The following is a 23,201-nucleotide window of genomic DNA, read 5'->3' on the forward strand; positions in this document are numbered from 1 at the left end:
TCCACCATCCACCAGCCAGTTGAGGAAATATGGTTCCAAAGATTAGGGTACAAAGAACAAGAAAGGTGCCAATTACAGCAAACAGCATTCAAGATGGTCCATTTTAGTCACCAAGAACAAAACAAAATGTAGTTGGTTCAGCTCCCATGGGCTAAGCCCAATATCAGATAGAAATCTGTTATTGATTTCAAGCCCCCTAAATTCTCCCTGACTAGGGAACTGGATTGGTGTACTTGACACCTGGTGAGACCAAACCAGCAAGATGAAGCTGAGCACCTCCAGCAGTGGGCAGTAGAAGGCCAAGAAGCAGGAAGCCAGGCATGTTCTCTGCAAATAATATACGCCTGTGCCTCTCTCTGGCTGTGGGCATGGCAATTCCCCTGCACTGGCTGGCTGCTGCCCAGCAGTTTGCTTTTCTGATGGTGTGTTTATTTACAGCCTTGAGTGCACTATAACCAAAGTCCTTCCCAAACATATCAGGCATTGAACAAACCAGATTGGAAGCCATACTAATCCATAATTTCTAGGTTTAAAAATTTTAAAGGCATTGGGCCTGGGGTTGTGGCTCAGGGGTAGAGCACTTGCCTTGCATGTGTGAGGCACTGGGTTCGATTCTCAGCACCACATATAAATAAATGAATAACATATAAAGGTCCATCAACAACTTAAAAAAAAATTTAAAAAAAATAAAAAATTTTTAAAGGCATCGAGAGTGGTTGTTGGGGTTAATATTTGGCCACATCCAGTATTCTTTGCTGGGACTTTGTGACAGCTATTCTCAGCACATGTCATAGAATCCTGGAGAGAATGCTAAAGAGATAGCACAGAGAGATCTGGAAGCACGAGGAAGACCTCTGCAGGCAGTAAACCTGCCACGACCATAGCAGTGTGCTCTCTCCCTACCTTTTGAGCACAGGATGTTCTGAGCTCTCAAACAATACTTAGAATTAACTAATGGTTTATTTCCCAGGTGCCTCAACAAATATTTATTCAGCTGTGAACCAGAACTCTTGCTTCTCATCACCCTATGACTCTGCCTAATGTACCTTGGTTCCCTGGCATCCAAAGTTTGAAAAGAAGTCAATGTTCAGTAGATTTTAGCCAAATGAGTTGATATAAACTGTATGTCATCCCAGGATGTGGAGAATGTCCTCTAACAAGAAACAGTCAAAAATCCTCCTTTACCAATGGAGTCTACCTGCCATCCTGCGAATGGCTTCTCTAATCTTTCCTAATAGCACGAAACAGCCTTCAGACTCTAGTGAAATGAGTCTAGCATTTGATGGACTGCCTCATGAATTAATGAACACCACTCTGTAGAAAATGTTCTGTGAGAATTCACAACGGTCAGAAACCTGACTGGCAGAGGTCATATAGTTGAAGAGAAACCACCATAGTAGTTACTGATATTTTTCCTGCTAAAGTCCATGTATGGGATGAATCTCTCATGGGTCAGATGCTCCTAACAGGTGAGCTAACCCATGTCCCTTTTTTGGTCACCTAGGAAAGTAAATAGGGAGCAAATGTGTCTAACTGGTAATTCTACAGAGACAAACTTGAATCTGCTGTAATGTTAAAAACTATAATCCCAGGAATAACATTAACTGAGTGTTTACTGTGTGTTAGGCCTTATGCCATGAGTTTTGCACATATGAGTCTATTGGAACTAGATGGTTCCCTGGGTGATGGGTTTCAAGAAAAGACAGGTGTATAAAGGTTCCTGAATGTTTCCAAGACTGTATGTATCTCATGCTCAAATTCCAGCACTTGGCGATTACATTTATAAATAATCCATGGTGTTCCTCACAACTGACTGCCACAATCAGCCCATGATAATATAAAGAATGTGTTCTCACAAAAACCGTGCTCCTTCTGTCAAAGCTGTCAAAGCTGCCCTCTGGTTCAAACCCAGTTCTCCTATATTTGTATGAGTCACTTAGAGTTCTAAAAAGTGACAATAACTGTCTTTTGTTGAGTGTTTATTGTGTTCTACTCACTAGGTCAGACATTTTTTTTAAAAAAAATTTAGTTGTAGTTGGACACAATATCCTTTTATTTTATTTATTTTTATGTGGTGCTGAGGATCAAACCCAGTGTCTCATGCATGCTAGGCAAGCACTCTACCACTGAGTCACAATCCCAGCCCCACTAGGTCAGACATTTTGCTGAAATTATTTCTAATAATAACACATATCTAAAGTATTAAATATGAAGCTGGAGCAGGATAGAAGGTGGGAGACCAAGACCTACACCACTTAAAAATTTGGTCCTCAGGCTCCTGGGCCTCTGATTTCTCCTTTCCCCATTTTTGCACATTTCACTGAGGCCTTTCTTCCTCTTGGTAGTTTCCTTCTCCACCAGCCTCATCCCCAGCTCTCCCCTCCTTTGAATTGAGCTATGGATTTCTAATGGACCATGATAAGTGGTCAGTGTGGGGGAACAGTCCTCTGAGATGTGTAGGAAGAAAGTAGACAGGTGCATAGGATGAGTCAGGAAGAATTGTTAGGAAGAGAAGCCCTAGGAGGGTAAGGGCTCCAATAGGGGCACATAAGGCCAAGTACAGTTAAGGAAGGAAATGAGCAGGTGGGGCAGGAGGTGAGCAGTAGTGCAGTCAGGGAGCCAGCTCTCTCCAAGAGGAAATTGATAGGCAGCAGAAGGGGCTGGCTATAAGCACCACAGAGTCTTTAGGAAAGAGAGGAAAGGGGGAAAGAAATATGTAGGGAGCACTGATGAGTTTTCATGAAGAAGGAGAACCACCAGAAGGAGAAAAAGTAATTTTTCCCAGTCAAGCTCCAATGTGGGGGAGTCCTATGTCAGATGACTGTATCATTTTTGTCAACCATCACCGGCCTCAGGAAGTCCTGGCCCAGAGAAATGTCTTCAAAGATGGAGCAAAATCAGATTCTCTCCAGCCCTTAACAGTGGAGCAGACTTCTGAGTGACAAGCTTCACAGGGACCAACCCTTTTCCTCAGACCCAGGAGCAAGGCCAGAGTGGGCAGGCTGTGGGGCAGGCATACCGTTGTCTAGATTTGGATGTTTAAAGACACCAAGTAGGTGTACGGAGGTGCAGACAATAAAGTTGGGTGGTGTGCTTAAGGACTAAGTATATAGAAATATATATATTAATATATACATATTATATATATATATATATAGTCCTTATATTTGGATTACAGTCTTTCATACACTCTATTGTTTTGTTGATCTTTTGTCTTGTTTTTCTATCCATTATTGAAAATTGAATTTTAGTCAGACATGGTGGCACATGCCTGTAATTCCAGTGGCTTGGAGGCTGAGGCAGGAGGATTACAGGTTTGAGGCCAGCTTCAGTGACTTCATTCATGATAAAATAAATAAATAAAGACTTTGGTCACAAATGAAAATCAAGGAGATATGCGAGGTTTTCCAGCCTTCAGTAAATGTTTCCAAGATTTCAGTTGAGGAGTTTTTTGCACACTCATTTATTTCACACTTGTTCACAATTTTGAGCCACCAATATCAAGATGAGTTCATTGTGCTGCATAGTTACAGATAATGCTACCAAGTGTAAATATCTGCTGTGTATATGGATTTACTTTTTAAAAAAAAGTGGTTCATGTTCAGCGACTTCCTGTGTTGCACAAAGAATTGATTTCAAACTGTAATCATTTGAATATATCAAAAATATTTTTACATCAAAGCAAAATTGAGGGTGAGGATTTGATGTAAAAACAAACAAGCACTTCTTCACCTGTTTCTACAAACAGATGATTTAATCACTTTGATTTTAAATTAACAAGTCAGAAGGTCAGTCAATTTGATTAAACACACACATGCACAGTTAATTGATTTGGCAACTGAACTTCCTATTCCCATGAAGAAGCAGGGTGATGTAATTGTTTTTTTTTTTATTGGTTGTTCAAAACATTACATAGTTCTTGATATATCATATTTCACACTTTGATTCAAGTGGGTTATGAACTCCCATTTTTACCCCATATACAGATTGCAGAATCACATCAGTTACACTTCCATTGATTTACATATTGCCATACTAGTGTCTGTTGTATTCTGCTGCCTTTCCTATCCTCTACTATCCCCCAGGGTGATGTAATTGTAAGAAAAAAGACCTAGCAATTGGGCAGCCATCACTTGGGCTGGGGCTCTGCTACACACCAGCACTGAGAACTTGAGTGAACCTCTGAGGATCCCATATCTACATCCTAGATTCTGATGGTAATCAAATGACATAAAGTAAAAGAAAATAAGTATGTCCACTGGAATGTTCTCCTCAAAATCCAGTTATTACTATTGATAATTGTCAGATAACCCTAAAGCCAATTATTCATTAAGGCTTTGAAATGTCAACACTTTATTTCATGCTCTTATATATGGGAATTTCCTTATTGACTTCTGTCTCTCTCTTGTTTGAATCATACTTCCTAATAGTTTTCAATAGTGCCCTCTGTTAGCAATTTAATTCAGCATTGCTGCAGATTATAAGCTCAACTACTGTTGCAGTTAATGGAAATTCTCATTTTTATGAGGTGCATCTGTTGTGACATCTGTCTGAAACCCATGGAGATGATTCAGTGTTCATGAGCAAATTGAGTAATTACTATGTAATTACAACCTAAATTGTATAGTCACTGGTCTGCTCTCAAAATTCATATTTTTGAACATGATGCTAAAATCATCTGGGTTCTTCCAAAATGGGCAAGCATGTTCTTAAAATGGTCAAAATAAGGATTTGATGTAAATGGCTATAACCAAAATAATGATGATCATGATGATGATGATGATGATGATAATAATAATAATAATAATAATAATATCTCTGGAAGTAAGAAAGTGGTGAAGAGGGAAAAAATGAGAGTGTGGAAATAATGTGTTAACAGAAGGAGATCAAACTGGGAGGGATATTTTAGAGGTGGATTTCTAAATGTTTTCTCAGCCATATCATAAAACTTGTGAAATTGTTAAGTGTCTCTGGTTGGAGAAAACAGAGAAATAGGAAGAGAGAACAGAGATGCAAGATTTCACCTGTCCCAGGAAAAGCCCATCACTAGTGACAACTACTCAAGCTTTGGAAATCTGCTCTATAGGTCAAGTAGAGGACTTAACGATTCAAGAGATAGTACCTAATAGGCCTTGATGACCACTAAAGTTACAGTGCTACAGTCTGAGACCAGTGTTTTGCTAATTGGTTACAAGACAAATCTGTGGTATTTTCTCCAAAATCACTTAAACAACTCAATCAACAAATATTTATTAACCACATAGTATATTGAGTGTGTAATACATGCAATCTCTACTCTGGAAACAAGACAGAATATATATAAGGCAGCAGTATGAGACAAGGTATGGAAGGCTGACATTAGGTCTTGGTTGGCCTGAGTTAGAATACTGGCTTTCGGGAGCAGTTAGTGGGTTAAGCCCATATAAAGTTGCTGATATTCGACCATTTTTAAGCTGCATAAATGACAACTGTAGGTGTCTCCAACAAATGGAATTAGAAAAGTCTCTAAACTATTCTGGCCTTCAGTTTCATTATTTATAAAAGTGAGAATTAGAGAAAATGGATAGTATCTGACACAAAGTTACTACACATTAGTAGCAGTAATAGCTCTGTTATTACTTATTATGTAAACAAAGGCAGAAGTGATGTGGAAACTTCCCACAGTGAATGTAGGAAGGGACATTATTACTGTGCTATGTGAACGGGGACAAAGACAATGAAGCAGAAGCTACAAGAGTCTCACTTTTGACCACCATCTATTTAAAAATACAAACTTCACCCATGGTTAATGTTAGGGCTCTTACTACAATGAGAGGTCTCATTTGCTGAAGCACAGGCGTTTTTATAACCAGGCAAACATGTGTTTGATGTGTGTGCTGATGGGTACAGAACCCACCAGGGCTTTGTGCATGCTACACAAGTACCCTACTACTGAGCTGCACTCCCAGACCCATGTGACAAGTTTTTAAATTGAAGTTTTATGCAGAACACCCACCTTCAATGAACAGCCTATTAAAAGTCAGTTACTCTATAATTGAATTAACATCATACGGTTACAGTTTTAACAGCAAAACACTTTCTTAATAAATAAGTTTCCCAGAGTATTCAAAAGTTCTATCTAGCCAGGTATGGTGGCCCATTCCTGTAATCCCAGTGGCTCAGGAGGCTGAGACAGGAGGATCATGAGTTCAAAGCCAGCCTCAGCAAAAATGAGGTGCTAAGCTACTCAGTGAGACCCTGTGTCTCAATAAAATACAAAATACAGCTGGGGATGTGGCTCAGTAGCCAAATGCTTCTGAGTTTAGTCCCTGGTATTCCCCCCCCCAAAAAAAAAGTCCTTTCTAGGGGTGGGGTGGGATAAGTGCAGTGTAGTAATTATATTTCTGAGAATTCCCCCCAAACCAGTCCATCACATGGACATCAATTCTTTCCTTTGGGGAAATGGCAGCTGTGAGCAGCAACATTAGAGGTGGCAGCAGGGAATGAGCCAGAGCTATTAGTCAGTTTGCTAAGTAGAGACAGGAAGCAAGTTCAATGGAGCAGAAAAGTTTCCTGATCTGTGGAGTTGATGGAGAGAAGGAATGTGATAGGTTTCTTAAGGGGCAGGCAGAGGGCAATGCGTAATTTCGCCTCCCTTCACTAAACATGCCTGTTTACCAGAGATGAATCAACACCTTAGATTACACATTATGCAAATGATGGCAGTAATTTGCTACCTAACATAGTCTCCCTGCCAGAATTTACATCCACTCCCACTGTTGTCTGTGGAAAGTAAAAATAGACATGTTCCCCTTCCCTCTTGACTACTTTGTCTTTGAAATATGGTTTCATCTAAACCCACAGCCCAGAGGCTAAGCTAGATGGCAGATGGCAGTGTCTCCCACAGAGGTTTTGAACCTGAAACTCACAGGCTAGGAAATTAATTTAACAAAAACAAAAATAGAGGGACCAGTGACTCTTGAAGAACATGCAGTGAGTATCTCAAATGAGATTCAGAAATATTTCAGTGATTACAGATCAGATAAAAATCACTACCTGAAGGTAACTATTTCCTGATTTGTTCATTGAAATAACCCTGGGCAATCAGAGAACGAAGTGTGGGGTAAAGTCTGTTTTCCTCCACCACTGAAATAGCCAAGGATTAATGTGGAAACAAGAAATTGGAAGTTACCTGTCCATCCTAATGTAAGTGCTATAAAAAAATCATTAATTGACCAAGTCCCAGGAAAAACTAGAAGATAGTTGTTGAAATTATACAAACAGGTTCTCCACATGTTAAAAATGATATAAGTAAACTTGATCTGATCCAGGTACAAATTCCCAAAAGAAATACTGAAAACTTTTTCCCTGTAGTTCCTAAAATACATTTTTTGCAAAAGGTTCTGGTAATCCCTGGAGTCCTAAATCATCTCATAAACCACTTGCAACCTGAAATTTGGATTTTAAGGGTAAAATCAGAGTTTTTTAAAAAGTCAACATCAAGGTTGCATTTCTATATCACTGAGGAGTTGACCTCTATTGAATGGAGAGTGGATTTTTATAAAGAAAACTTTGCTGCACAAAATAGGGTATGTTATTTTCCATTTCAAAAACACTTTCTAATGTTGGGCAAGTTAAGGCAATGGTATTCTTATGGCCGTATGATCTTTATAAATACTCAGATGAAAAGAAATCTCCTTTCTTCTTATCATGAAGACTTAGTACATATAATTATGCTTTATATAACCATCTGTCCACAATGAAAACTTAAGCTTGATGGCATCCAAATGGAGCCTAAATTTTTCTTTGTAAAAAGCCAGTCATGTCTGAATAGTGATAACCATAGATCGCTTACTTTGTAAGGGCACAACACGGCAAGATGGAGAAAGATCTGTCCCTGGAAGCCATAGTGGAATCTCTTTTCCAGAAGACAGCAAATCTCATAGTACAATCAAAGACTTGTGCTTTAGCTTAGATTCCACAGATTCTTTTACTTAAGTCCCAAACAGTTAATCCTTCTCCCATAAGATATAGTCGTGAAGTTTCTGAATTAATCATGTTTCATAAACATGATGGCATCCTAACTCAAACCCAGCACTTAAGGATAGGGCTGACATTTTCAAGCAAGATAAGAAGCTCCTCCTCCATCTAACATCTTTTTTGTTGTTGTTGTTTGTTAATTTATTTATTTTAAGTAGGTATTTATGACAGCAAAATGCATTTTGATTCATTGTACACAATTGCAGCACAACTTTTCAATTCTCTGGTTGTACACGATGTAGCATCACACCCTATGTGCAGTCATATAGGTACCTAGGGTAATGATGTTCATCTCATTCCACCATCTTTCCTGCCCCCTTGCCCCCTCCACTCCCTCCTTCCCCCTTGCCCAATCAAAGTTGTTTTTTTTTTTTTTTTCCATTTTTTGCCTCCTCCCTCCCTGTTTTGGATCAGCATCCACTTGTCAGAGAGAACATTCGACCTTTGGTTTGGGGGGTTTGAGTCACTTCACTTGGCACAATATTCTCCAACTCCATCCATTTACCTGCAAATGCCATGTCATTAATTTTACTGAGAATGACAGCTTGATCAACATGTCTACGTGAGACTCATAGCCTCCCCGAAAAGATTTTTGAAACAGACCTTTTTAAAGAGTTATTCAGGAGCAATATCTTCCACCCAGTATTGGGCACAATACAGGTAGGCACAAGATCCTCACTTTTCCTTTTCCCCTTTCAGGAAGAAAGTCAACTTTTTTGTTTCATTCACATCTGGCATTTAGTCATTGTGAACCCCATTTTTATCTGAAGGGATAGTGCATTTAGGATAAGAAAGGCAATAGGATTAAACCTCCAATTTGGCATATTCTCCAGAGACACTGAGATTATAGAGGCACTCTTTCTCATTTCTTAATTAGCAAACCTGACCAAAATGGCATCACCACACTTGCCTGAGCACTTCTGTGCAAAGTACAAATGAAATGTATCAAACATTTGATGAGGATCAGGGGCCCCACCCAGATACCTCCTTCTAATAGACAGTGAGACTCACACACCAGCTGATTTTTAGCCAGCAGCTACTGAGCCATCTTCCTAATTAGGAAAGTTGCCCCAGACAAAGGTATAAGAAATCAGAATGGTTACAATGAGTATAGGTTTTGAGACTTTGTATTTGCAAAGAGAATATTTCAGGGAGAGTGAAGATAAAGTTAACCATAGAAAATAAGGATGGGAAGGCTAACATATTTAAGTAACTGTCTGTATCATAACATATTACCTTTAAGATAATAATTGTCTTTTCTTTTTACTTGTTTTTGCTTCATTAAACACCCAGCACTATTGACTTGACTTTGTCCTGGTTTTTAAATACTTGAATAAAATGTGATTCAGCATAAATGTTAACAAAGCTGAAAAAAAAACCAAATGAATTAAAATTCATTTCCTGAGGATAAAATTTATTCCCTGGGATACATAAAGATACATGTTATTATAAAAAGTTACTTTGTACAGAGAATGGTGGAAACATACTTTATGTTATCACATTTTCTCTAAGACAATAAAAGGCAGTGGTCAAAACAAGATGAAAACACATGAGATGTCTCCAGTTCTTCAGATATGAGCCTGAGTTTAAAATCCTGGAGGGAAGCAGAAACCACAGCCTTTCAGTCACACTTCCTGCTGCCTGTGAGTAAAATTCATTGCACATGCAATATGACTCCAGGAAATCTTCCAGAATCTGCCTGCACAAAGCAGTGTACCCGCACAATATCTCACACACATGTCATGACATTTATTTCATCACTCCCAACACTTCATTGCAATAAATCCTAAGTGACTACTCTGTAGACTTCATCTCCTTAGAGGATAGTAGTTACATACACATAGTAGGGACAATAATAATAACAACATCCATAATGGCTAATAAATTGCATTAAAATATTTAAAAGTATTTATGATTTTCTTTAAATGCTAAAATTAATATTAGTACTTATTAAGCATGGATGTGTGCCAAGACTGGTATTGTGTGCTTTCCTGAGATTTATTTTATTTTTATGAATCTAAAGTAGGCACACTTTTCTTATTTTAAACCTGAGGAAATAATTGGTGAGTGATGTTATAGCCAACAAATAGCAGAATTTGAACTCAGGTTGTCTGACTACATGATCTACAGGTTTGACCTTTCACAGTTCTGCATTCTGGTGTAAGACCCTTATATGCTTTTCAAAACCTCTGACAAGAATCTAAAATCTCAGAATGTAAAAAATGTAGTTGCAAATTTTCATAAACATTTGACACTTAGAAATAGCCAGGTATATCTAATCCAATTTGACTTCCTTTATATGACTATTATTTCAAGGTGCTTCATAGTTAGGTTAACTGAGAGGAAATTAAGATATGTCTGTAAGATAATACATCTGGGGCAAAGTTTCATTTAGACCAGGGAAATCTAGTGCACCAGTCTACATCAGGCCACATTTGAACAGATACCCAGAGGACTCTTACAGTGAACCTCCAGACAGGAATCCTCAGTACTTGTCAATCAAATCATTATTGGACTTGATTCATCACTACTACCGGTATTGCTGATCTCATCCTTATAATAACTGCCCCTCTGATGCTGAAGATGCTATTTATGGTGTAAATGATGTGGGCATTTATTTCAGGATAACCTCTGATAAATGACCTGGAAGACTTCGAAAAGAAACAGGGAACTGTTTTACACTGCCACCCTAAAGATTCCAGATCCCATACTCTTCTTATCTCAATACCAGAAAAATTGACTTAGTGCTGTTCTGTGGACTTGAACCATAAACTACAGGTTTCAATGGTCAGAATCATTTCTAAGAAATACTAGTGGCCTGGGAATAAGTTGTAGTTGCAGATTGATGAGCCAGGTTGGGAGTTATGACTGGCACTAGTGCCATGAATATGATTTCAGGGACTCAAACAGCAGATCATTGTTGGTGCCTTTGTTCTCAGACTCCACAATTGAGACCTGTGCTGTCTCTAGGATAAGGCTTTCTAGAACCAAGAACACTCTCATCTGTTTTAATAGTCATATCACTGCAGTCTCTGAGAATGCTAATAGACTTGAGGGAAAGTGTTAAACTAAATATCCGACTGTGGAGGAATGATTACATAAATGGAATATAGCAGTCACTGGAAATGAATGGCATGAGAGTACATTATAGCGTGCAAGAGCATTGATGATGCTTGTTAACTGGGAAAAACGCACATGAAAGTGCACAGACAACATGATCGAATACTTACAAAATACAAATGGGAAAACAACTACATCTACTTGTCAGCAATGCTTATATCTGCTTGATAGGGTTACAGTTGATTTTTCTTTTCCTTTTTGCTTAATTTTATCCTCTGCGTTTTTTGTCTTGTGCATGTATCAGTTTTGTAACACTAAAACAAAAGCTTGCTCAAAATCAACCATCTTAAAATATTAGCAAGAGAAAGACAAAGCAAATCAAGAACTACAAGGTGCCAGATTTTTAAACTTAAAAAAAAAATTGATGCTCAAACAGGATTATGTTCACCATTAAAGCAGACAAAAGACTATGTCCATCCCTCCCCTCTCTTTTATAAAAACAACAAAAAAAGTACATTAACAAAACAGTGATGATAGCCATTTACAATTTCAAGAGGGAAGTCATGGAGTATCTTAACTGCCTAATTGATGTGGCATCCCAAACACGTTCCCAAGAAAGTTCTGTGGGCCATGTTAGAGTTCTGTCTTACGATCTTCAAGGGAACAGATCATATTAAAGATTCTGAACAGTCCTGCTGTGAATTCATCTAATGAATTTTGTTTAACCCATGTTTTCTTCCATTAGCATCTCACAATCCAAAGTAATAGCAGCACTTTGAAAAACTTGTCCCAAGCCTCTACGAATATACTACTCCTACTGTGCATTTACTGACATGCTTAGCTCTATAACCCAATCATAAGATTAAATAATAATTCTAATTTCTGACAGTTTACTTAGAACACTGCTCTAGAGCTCTCTAGGGACCCAGAAGCGAAGATACTTCTCCATTTGTCTTCTGGGACTGACATATGCCTAGGGAGCCATGGAAATCATTATTACATTTGTGCATGATGCCCTGAAAACTTTCCAGTCATTAGAGTGTTATTCTTCACCCCATTTCTATTACCCCACCAATGCAATTTTTTTCTCTTGTATTTTTCAGTAAATAGCTTTTTATATTTTTCAGTAAATGGCTTCTGAAAATAATTCTCAAACCAACTTAACAATAGTTCAGAAGGTAACTTCCTAGAAGGGCAGTTTGGGCAGTGAAGTTATGTTGTCTTCAAACTTTTCAGTGTAGATATTCTTCCTTGTAGTTTGGATGTGACGTGGAGTGAAGCATCTTGTTAGGGGAATTCATAGAAGAACACAGCACAGTGGCTACTGCAGATAATGACTGTGGCTATGGTAACTCAAGGTGAAAAATACTATTTGCATCACTTTATCACTCCTCAGAGATGCAATTTACACATGCTGCTGCTATAGCTGGACAAGACGGATGTAGTCACCAATGACCCACCACAATAGCAAGTCAGATAATATATAAAAAAGCAGTTCAGAAAGACATTCAGGAAAGAATAATTCGAAGATCTGACAGTTGACAACCTGTGAAAAACTGATAAATATTCACCTCAGAGAAGGGTCAGATGCTATATTATATTTCCTGAATTTCTCTTGTGTTCATGGGGTGTGTGTGTGTGTGTGTGTGTGTGTGTGTGTTACCTTCCACAAGGAATATTTTCCTAAACACAGAAACTTTATATTTTAGCCATAAAATCTATTTTTAAATCCATTTTTAATCTAGAAACATTATAATGAAGTTATATTAGTTCAGGAATTAAATCAGAGGCAGAAATTTGCTTTGAATGGCACTGTGAAAAGAATCAGGCATGGGGGAAGATATCACATACTGCAAATGTAGAGCACCTTTTGAGGTATCTTTCCAGCACATAGACACTTATTTATAATATCTCATCAAAGGACTCTTGTTGATGCTCTTATCAGATAACAAATTACTGTTCATGGCCAACTGGATGTCATTTACTCCAATTATTTATTTATCAACTACAATGCTCCTTGAACTATGCTATTATGCTAAAGCATAGTGATAAAGAAAGACATAATAATGAAAGGGGGAAAATAGTGAAAAAGATAAAAATCATTGCCCTGAAAGAGATTATAGTTTATCAAAGAGACACTGTTAAAAGCAATTCAGAAAATTAGCCTATTGATTAAGGCATCTTCCCATATGATATAAGAAAATGATCTACTTAAATACAATCGATGGAGGTATACTGAAGATGAAGAAGTGATAAGGTATAATGGAGGAAAAGGTGAACTCATGAGCAATGACTCCCTTTCATTCTCAATTTCAAGTACATTTCACCATGATCCCATGCTAGACAGCTCTCTATTCTTGAAATAGAGAATTTCCTCTTGAAATAAATCAAGTAATTTAAAACCTTTGTCTCTTTGCAAATGCATTGCAAATCTTTTCTCTTTACCATTCCCTACAACCAATTTTTCTCCTACTGAGCTTTCTGTATTCGTTTTTATTCTATTTAGTTATTTAGCAAAGTACTGGGGATTGAACCCAGGGGCATCCTACCACTGAGCTATAACCCCAGTGGTTTTTATTTTTTATTTAGAGACAAGGTCTTGCTTAGTTGCTCACACTGACCTTGAACTTGAGATCCTCCTGCGTCAGCCTCCAGAGTAGCTAGAATTACAGGAGTATGCTACTATGCCTTGCTTCTATTTATTTTTAAATTTTAGTATCAAGCCAAATTCTACCTCTCCCAAGAATCATCCAGTCATCCCCATCAAGAATTCAGTGTTTCAGTTATAATAGCACGTAAATAGTACCTCTAATTACCACTTATTTTCCCCACATACAATTAATGTATCTCTAAGCTCCTTAAAGATAGGGGATTTACATTTTAGTTTTTGTATTTAGTATAATGTTAATAAAATTTAGCAGTGGGATTCTCAAATTTAATGTATGGACAAACACACACAAAATCATAGTGGTTCATTTTCAGTACAAGAAGGTGAGGGGGAGTGGAGAATAATAAGTGTCAGCCTGTCTCCAAATTCACCAGTAGGATCATGTGTGCTGACATGTATGATTATAAAGTAAGACTAGCAAATCATAAAAAGAACCAAATGAATTTTCAGCAATTTTTCAGAGTATACTTAAGGAGGACTATTTTAAAATGAAGCAGCTTCCTAGCAGAGATAATGGTTGTCATTCAGGGCAGGATCACATGAGGGCCGTGGGACATTGTCAAAAGACATGCCATACATCTTTAGAAAACATGAAAAGAGAAAATAGTGCCTTAAAATCTATTTCTCAGTTCAGAGGGCTGCTCCTCACATGGAAATGCTACGTAATATTTTCTGAGGTGAGTACAGTAGGAATTTGTTTATTTCATGGTGGTTTGTAGTTCTCTCAGGCAATGCCAAAGTGACCAGACATAAACATTAACAAAAATTAAACTCTGTATGCCATTTTACAGTGTGACATTTGCCTTAAAGTCTGAAAATTAGATGATCATCATCTCATTTTATCCTTAAAGAAGTAGAGATAATGATTTTGGTGCAAGACTTCTTCATTGTAAACAGGCCAGGTAGAAAAAGCATTAGGTAGCTAGGGCACTTTCTGAGAAGGTAAGACCCAGATTTGGCAACTACCCAGCTAGAACATCATGGTCAAGGACAAGGCGGCCCAAAGGTACTTGCATTCTCTGGAACTGTTTCATGGGACACTCCACCACCTCCTGTGCCTCGATTTAGAGCTATGATGTTTGCTTGTGGAGGCTGTAAATCTTTCTCTGCTCATTCAAGAAAAATCAAATGCCCTTGTCTCCCAAGTGCTTCCTAGGAGATTCCAAGAGTCAGAAAGCTGTTGCCTCCTGGTGTTGCTCCCTCCTGCAGCTATGTCTTGCCCGGAGGCATCTGATGGTAGCAACTACATCATACAACTTTATCATAGTTGTAAAGGAGCCTGGGAAACTAGACTGTAGATTTCAGCTTCTTTTACAATTGCTCCATTTCCAGGAATAAATATTAAAGGGGTTTTGGCATGAGAATTGAGTTGCTAAAACTTGGCAAATTGTCCATAAATGGAGAATTTCTTGACCACAGTCACTTAGCTTGTTAAATGGCAGAGCCTTCTGGTACCAAATCTTATAGTCTTCCCAAAATAAATGAGTGCCTTGTAATGGTAGAGATGAGTAGCTCACCTGGCCTTCAGAGCTTAGTTAAAATAGACCTTAAGAACAACTATTTCCTTTTAATGTAGAATTCCATGAATTCCAAGCATTCTACTGATTGGACTTTCAAGATATCAATATTTGGAAGGGACTAGCCCAGCTAATGGAGATGGGTTCTTCAATTTGTGTTTAGCTCTATAAACACAGACACATATATAATATAGACTGACACATCTATACTATGAAACAGAAGCTCAGAGCCAAGGTGAGATGCATTGAAGCTATGAGTCCATTTTCCCTACCTCTCACATTACTTCATGGATAATTAAAAGACATATGAAAAATATTTCCTGTCTACCAGGCAAAATGTGAAATGCACATTGTGGTATAAAGACCCACATATTACAGTTTAGTAGATCTATGTTCAAATCCAGGCTTAATCATTCGTTATCTATATGAAGATGAGCAAATTGCTTTATCTCTCTGGACTTACTTTCTTCTATAAGATGGGAACCATGACAATTTACTTCTTAGTAGAAATATTGTCAGCAAGATAGGTTAGACAGCTATAGCTGTGACAAATATCTGAGAAAAATAACTTAAAGGAGGAAAGATGTATTTTGACTCATATTTTTAGAGGTTTTCATAGCTGGCTCCATTGTTCTAGACCTGAGATGAGGCAGAACACGATGGCAAAAAGGTGTGAAGAGGAAAAAAACTGCATAGTTCATGGCAGTCAGCAGCAGGGAATCAGAAACAAAGAAGAGGAAGCCTGGGCCAAGATAAAGTGCCTAAGGACATGCCCCACAAGGAACCATCCCTTTCTACTAGTTCCCATTAACTACACTTTCTACTACCTCCCAATAAACCATTCAAATCATGATGCCTCAATAAACTGAACCACTGATGAGGTCAAAGCCCTTCCTAAAAGTCCCACCTCTGAACACTGCTGCTGGGGACAAAGCCTTCAATGTATGAGCCTTTGGGGAACAATGCAGGTCCAAATCATAACATAACATTTTACTTATAAAGTATATTATATAATCCTAGAAAGTAGTAGGAATTCATTAAAGAGAAACCATTGCTTAATGTAGTATTTCAAAAGAAGTAATGACTAAATGTTGTAAATTTGATTTAGCACATCTTAGGGATTACATGCTATAGTATTGTACCCAGTCATGAAAATGGTTACCTTTCTGACTGAAGTGAAATAGGAAAGAATGGCAAGAGATCATTTTTTTTCCTTTAATTTCTGATGGTTTTGCATTTGTATGGTGTCATGTGTATTTTCAAAAAGGACTATTTCCTTTTATAATTGACCAGTTTCTAACTATACTATTAGAGACCTTTCCTAAATTCTCCTTCTACAGAACTTGAAAACTGTCTGATGGACTTTCAAATTATGTGCTAAGAGAAAAAGAAATGAAATAACTTAAAATTTCTTAGAAAAATCACTTATAATCATCTGAGCAGGTCTTGGTGAATAAAAGACTATTAAAATACAGTCTTTAAATTTAAAATAGCCTCAGAATTTCATAGAAATTCATCTCTAATGGTCCAAGCAAAATATCCTCTGCATGATAATTTTTACATTTTAGCAACAACCTGACATCTCAAAATTGAAGAAAAACAAAGTTCGCATCTGTATAGGTACACATAATGTCATTTATCTATTTATTCATTCATTTTTACTTTTTTGTGGTCTTCAACAGACTCTGTCTTACACACTGGTTTAGCTTGTCCATGAGATAAACTTCCCAGTTTTTCTGGAAAAGTAACAAAAGAATGAGAATTGAAGTGTGTTTGGGTTAAAACACTGTGCTCTGAAATATACCATCTTCCAAAGAGAGGGGGAGCAAAATAGAAGTAAAACTTCTCCCTTCAGGATAAGGAAAAGGGCAGTACTAAAAATAGGAAGGATGTGAGGGCATCAACCCATCTTCCCAGAAAACAATGTTGGAGAGAAAATAGCAGAATCCATGTACTCAAGAGTGTGAGTGCTGATGAGTGTGAGTGCAGAAGTGAAGAGTGTCCCAGTGTATCAAAGGCAGTTGACACCAGGGAGGAAGGGACTGGGACAGTTTCCCCACTTTCCTCAGAATGCCATGGTGTGTTATTCTGAGAGGTTCAGGAGTTAAATAGCTAAGGAAATGAGGAAGACACAGGAGAGAGCACTCAATTTTTGCCGTGGTGTGAAATCAAGAAGGAAACTGACAATAATTGAAGGTAATGTCAGGGTCAAGAGAAAATCTGGTTGGTCTTGGTCATTTTTCCAAGCAAAGGAAAGACAGCATTTCTAGAAACAAAGGAGGAGCTAGCAAATAAAGAGACTAAAAATCCCAAATGTGAAAGAAGTCTTTCTTCAGGGGGGATTGCAAAGAAAGTACCAGCATCAGAATTCCTCATCAGTGAGGGTTCATGCAATTCTGAACCTAAGTAATATTTTAAGGAAAAAAAAATTCCCCAAGATTTCATTGCCGAACTTCATCTTGAATGTTTTCTATCAACTGTTGATTCTGAAGTTATATTAGAAAAAAATTCTAATGTTATGTCACTTAGTGCTAATGATAAATAGACATAATGACATTTCCTCTAACCTACATGCCCCTTCCTTTTTTCTCAACACAAGTGCAAGGCCTTTTTATACCAGGCATAAAAAATGAAATTGAAAGCTTCTTATGAAAACAGTCAACTGGAGATACCAAGTGCTATTTTTTTCTTTTTGAGCAATAGCCAAGTAAGAAAACCACTTTTGTACTAATTAGTCAAGATACATTGGCTGATCATTCCTCGTGAAACATTTTATAGGCAATCCTTTCTGACTATATTTATCATGTTTATATGAATAGTGACAATGCTTTACATTCATGTAGCACTATTCAGCTTGTAAAGTATTTTCAAGCATACTATCTCACTTGGTCCTTACAATGACTCTGCAAAGCCCAACCAGTTTTTAAAATTCTCATTTGATCAATAAGGAAATAGAAGCATAGGTTTTCAGGGGCTTCAGATCTGATGACTAAAATTGGGGAGATGAGTCTGGGTCTTCTGATGACATAGAATTGATTACCTACAAAATAATATCCACCGGCAGCATCTACAAAAAATTATTTGGGGCTATTTGGGATTCTAATAAGCTGATATTGTTAAGGGAGCATTTGAGTTAGAAAACAAAAAGGAAGGAAAGGAAAAATCCCACATTCTCTTCCCTATGTTATCAGTTGTTTCATAGTACTAATATTATTCTTTTGAAATAGTATTTAATATTACCTCTCTGCAATGAATTAAGAGATCTCCCTAGACTTTTACATTTTAGACAGTAAATGCATGAACACAGTGATTTTTTTTTCTGGTTTCTAAAGATGGGCATTTATATCAGCCTCCCCCCACAAAAAAAATAATAATAATGGGACAAATGAATACTCTTTTGGTATCACATAGCTCATCATTTTAAAATTCTCCCAGCTGCTGTTTATATTAGTCAGATGTCTTTCCTCTCATCCTCTTCCACATTTCTAATAAAAAATACTGGCATTTCCTTTCCCAATAGAGAAGCTCCACCCGAGGCTCAATCTGACTGCCAAGCTTCCAGGCGCCTATGATTAAATAAGTGATTGCTCTTCCTGTCTTTAAAAACGTGTCTTATATAAGATACAATATCCATCACTGCAAAGGAAGCCAAGCATTTATTTAAAATAATGAGATATCCTCATTTTCATTTTTCCCTGAGAGGATTGTAGCCATGTTAAAAAAAAATTCTCTGAATTCTAGAACTAGGGCAACACATTGATTTGAAGAAAGCTATAATCTTCCCTTCTAATTTGAAGTGCACATTCTCCTCGTGAAATAAAGTGTGGCTTTCAGAATAGCAAGAGCCCTGAGCCCACACAAAGACAACCCATCCCTCCTCTCTCTCAAGTTGGCCCTATTCTTCCCAATGCAGGGATTTATACAGATCTTTTGAATAAATGTCAAGATATGTTACTTGGAAAGGAGAAAGGTTCAAACCATTTCTTCTAGATTTGGGAGGGAAATGATTTCAGCTGCCAAGTCATGATGAACTTACCATTTGCTTTTTGCCACTTCCTGCTGCACATGATCTATTGGGTCCGTTCAATTATGGGGTCTCTTTGAAAAGATTCATAATTAAATTTTTAAAAGGAACAAATTAGCTCCGTGTCTATCTTTGCTCCTAAGGGCACTCGGGGATTTCAACTTCTGCAGATGGGCATGGCTCTTTACATAGCCAGAGGACTTGCTTAAAAGAAAGACTGGAGAGAGTCATCCCCTGTCACTCAGAAAGATAATAACTTATCGAGCTGGATAACGTAGTGGCTTATGAAATTCTTCTTTGAAGGACCATTATCTAGTGTTAATTGTACTTTATTTCTTTCTCTCCTGTGCTTATTTACAGAATAATTACCAGAACAAGAAAAAGGGAGAGAGCTGGGCACATCAGGATAACCATATGCCAAATTAATGCAGCCTACTAGAAGCTCTGGCTTAGGGGGCTCATTCATCAATTAGTTCTGTTGCAGTCTGAATTCCTGTGTTTCCCCCAAAGAATGAAGATACTTTGATTTCACTCATCTACCTGCTCTGAGGAAAGTCATTAGAGATGAAAACATTTTTTCAGAAGGTATTTTACTTGGTACTGTGAATCACCAGAGCCTCGCCCATTGAAAAAGCATCTCATAAGCAGAAGTAGTTAGTGCTTTCTTGCCACGTACCCCCCATTTTCCTGTCTTGCCTCTCTTTGAAATGGTTGCAGTGACTTTACTTTTTCCCAACTGCTCTCTCTTCACCATTTTTTTTAATGTTAGTATGCAAATTTATTTTTATTAAAGCCACTTTTGTAGTGCCATGTACTCTATGAATATCCCAAATTGGCTCCCAATAATAGAAATGCTGGTAATTTGAGATGACACAGGAGAATGGTCGTTTTCTCCAGAAACCAAGCCAGTATCTCAGGAACTGTCGGTCTAGGAAATGCCACAGTCCTGGCTTGTCTTTCTCGACTAGTGTGAATTTTTAAAGGAGTCAGAGGAAAAAGAAGGTGGCAGGACTGAAGGACTACTTAAAACTATGACACACTTCATATGGTCGTAAGCTGACTTTTCTTTCTTTCTTTTTAAATCTAAAAAAAATAAACCAAATTTTGTGTCCCTTTTCACATTTATGTTTTACTCTTCTTCGAATGCTAATTACAAGTTTTTCAACCTTTGAAAGTTTAGTTTACCAACCAAGAATTTACTTGCTTATTTACCAGCTTAAATCAGGAAAAATTAAAGTGTGAAGGAGAAATGTCTGTGGAGCAACATATTTCATTACTGCTACCCAGGAAAGTGGATTCAACAGGTTGAATTGTGCCCTGCAAAAGAGATGTGTTGAATTCTTTGACTCCTGTACCTCAGAATGTGACACTATTTGGAAATAGAGTCTATAAACAAGTAAAGTTACAGAAAGGTCATTAACGTGGACAATATGGTGTCCTTATAAAATGGGGAAACTCAGGAACAAAAGATATACACACAGTGGAATGCTACATGCAGATGAAAGCAGAGATCAAGTTGACACATTTACAAGCCAAAGAATGGCAAAATCTGGAAGAGAGGCATGGAACAGATTCCTCCTCACAGCCCTGGGAAGGAACCAATCTTGCCACCCTCTCAACCTTGTAGCCTCTGGAACTGGGACACAATAAATTTATGTTGTGAAGCTACCCAATTTGTAGTACTCTGTAATGACAGCTCTGGCAAAATAATACAGCAGGTGACATCTTTAGCTCTAGAAGCAGGAGGGGGCAGAATGGTCATAGCTGGGAAATACAAAGAGAACAAAAGAGCAGGAGGGCAGAGATCAGAAGTAGAAAGATGCTCCTACTGAGGCATTAACCACAAAGAGCCAAGCAAAGGTGACAAAAACGTAGTAAAGTTCTCAAAGACTGAACCAGAGATAACTGTCCATTCCTGAGAGTGTCACTGATTTATTTATTTACTTATTCATTTATTCATTCATTCATTTCCTGGTGCAAGGCATCCAATCCAGGGCTTTGCACATGCTAAGCAAGTGTTCTACTGCTGACATCCCAAGCCCTCCAGTTTATCTTCAGTAGCCTCTCTCCTTCCCACCATTGTTTAATCTCTGTCCCATTATTCTACTTTATCTACTTAATGGCATTTCTTACTACCTGGGATGAATTTTGTATTTGTGTAACATATTATCATTATTTTGCTGCCTCCCACTCCTGGAAAGTAAGCTTCCACACATCCAACCAGCTCAGTGCCTGGCACCTAGTAGGTGTTCAGTGCATCTTTGATAGATGAAGTGAAGCAGATTTAAAAATGCAAAGGAAATCAGAACCTAGAGATATTATTTGAGATACTGGAGGAGACAAGCAGGCCATTTGTTGAGGTCCCTGTAAACTTGTGTATGGGTGAGGGAAGTTGGAATCATAGCTAAGCTAACTCAGGATAAGTGGCAACCAAGACATAGGAAGTCAGTGTTGTACTTGATTGTATTAGTTAGGATTTTTCAAAGACATAGAAACAATGATATATAAAAATACATTGCTTAGTTAGCTTTGTGTTTTTGTGAACAAAAGACCTGACAAGAACAATTAGAGGAGGAAAAGTTGATTTTTCCTCATGCTTTCAGAGGCTCAGTCCATAGTCAGGCAACACCATAGCTCTGGGCCCAAGATGAGGCAGAACATCATGGTAGAAGAGTGTAGCAGAGGAAGGCAGCTCAGAACATGACAACCAGGAAGCAGAGAGAGCTCCTCTCACTAGGGACAAAATGTAAAGCCCGGAAGCATGCCCCCAGTGACCTGTTTCCTCCAGCTACATCCTATCTACTTATAATTATTGCTCAGTTAATCTATATCAGTGAATCAATCCACTGACTATGTTGTGGTCTCATAATCTAATCATTTCACCTCTGAAAATCCTTGCATTGTCTAACATGTGAGCTTTTATTTAAACCATAAGAGATATATAGAAAGAAATTTATTAGGAGACATTAGCTCACAAGATTATGGAGAGTTGGAAGTCCCAGGAGGCCCAGGAAAGCTAATGGTATAATTCCAATCTCAATCCAAAATCCTAAGAATAAAAGAGAAACCAGTTCTATAAATCTCAGTCTGGGTTCAGGAGTGCCCATCTCCAAGGGGAAAAGATGAATGTCTCAGTTCAAGCAAGAGAATAAATTTATTCTGCCTCCACCCTTTCATTCTATTCAGATATTCAACAGACTGGATGGTGCCCACCAGTGTAGCTAAAAGTTCAAACACTGATCTCTTCCAGAAATGCGCTCACAGACACACATAGAAATAATGTTTTACTAGCTGTCCTGGCATCCCACAACCCAGTCAAGTTGATACATAAAATTAACCATCATATTGCTTGCACCATGATGGAATTGGATACTCAATTATGCACAATTCACCAGCAACACTACCCATGTGTAGTGTTGTACCTAGGCCTTAACTCTGACTGGATTAAAAAATTTTTAGTAAGGTTTGGGTCTTTTAAAATAAATTATTCAAAATAGCAGACAGCTTAACAGTTTCTAGGAGAAACATGTGCTTCTTAAATTGAAAATTCTGCCCCATTAACTTCCTGAAAGGTAAAGGTGGATATTTACTGGAGAGTTCTGTGAATGAGGTAATCTGCAATACAGTATGGCCCTGGGGGGGGGGGGAATCTTTCAAGTGTTCTAGCTCAATGTTCCTATTTGGAGGGATTTGTATTTAATGGATGACAAGTTAATGTGTCGTCAGTGTCTTGCAGTTGTGGCAAAGCTGCTAAAAGGAGTGACAAATGTTATATGTGCAACTTTCCATTTCACTGATAAATTAACTTGTCTGTTAAGAAGGAATTTTTAAACATCTTGTAAAACTAAAAGAACCCCCCAGAGGATTCTACTTTGTGATACTCAGTGACTTCCCTAGATCTTCTCAGTTGATT

The 23,201-nt window shown here is 37.9% G+C and overlaps 1 protein-coding gene across 7 annotated transcripts in view; it reads left to right on the forward strand.

Annotated features, from left to right (window-relative positions):
• B3galt1 (beta-1,3-galactosyltransferase 1) overlaps window positions 1-23,201 on the forward strand; it is a 143,226-nt gene that overhangs the window by 110,701 nt on the left and 9,324 nt on the right. For 3 of the 7 annotated variants that reach the window (XM_077802708.1, XM_077802707.1, XM_077802703.1), the window contains one exon: window positions 19,649-20,339. The exons of 2 other annotated variants lie outside the window; for them this stretch is intronic. The gene's annotated coding sequence lies outside the window, so the exon portion shown is untranslated. Of the gene's footprint in view, window positions 1-19,648; window positions 20,340-21,092; window positions 21,149-23,201 lie in introns of those variants that run through there. 2 more of the 7 variants (XM_026389570.2, XM_026389574.2) reach the window with 2 other exon arrangements.

Source organism: Urocitellus parryii, chromosome 1, assembly GCF_045843805.1.
Source record: "Urocitellus parryii isolate mUroPar1 chromosome 1, mUroPar1.hap1, whole genome shotgun sequence".
NCBI lineage: Eukaryota > Metazoa > Chordata > Mammalia > Rodentia > Sciuridae > Urocitellus > Urocitellus parryii.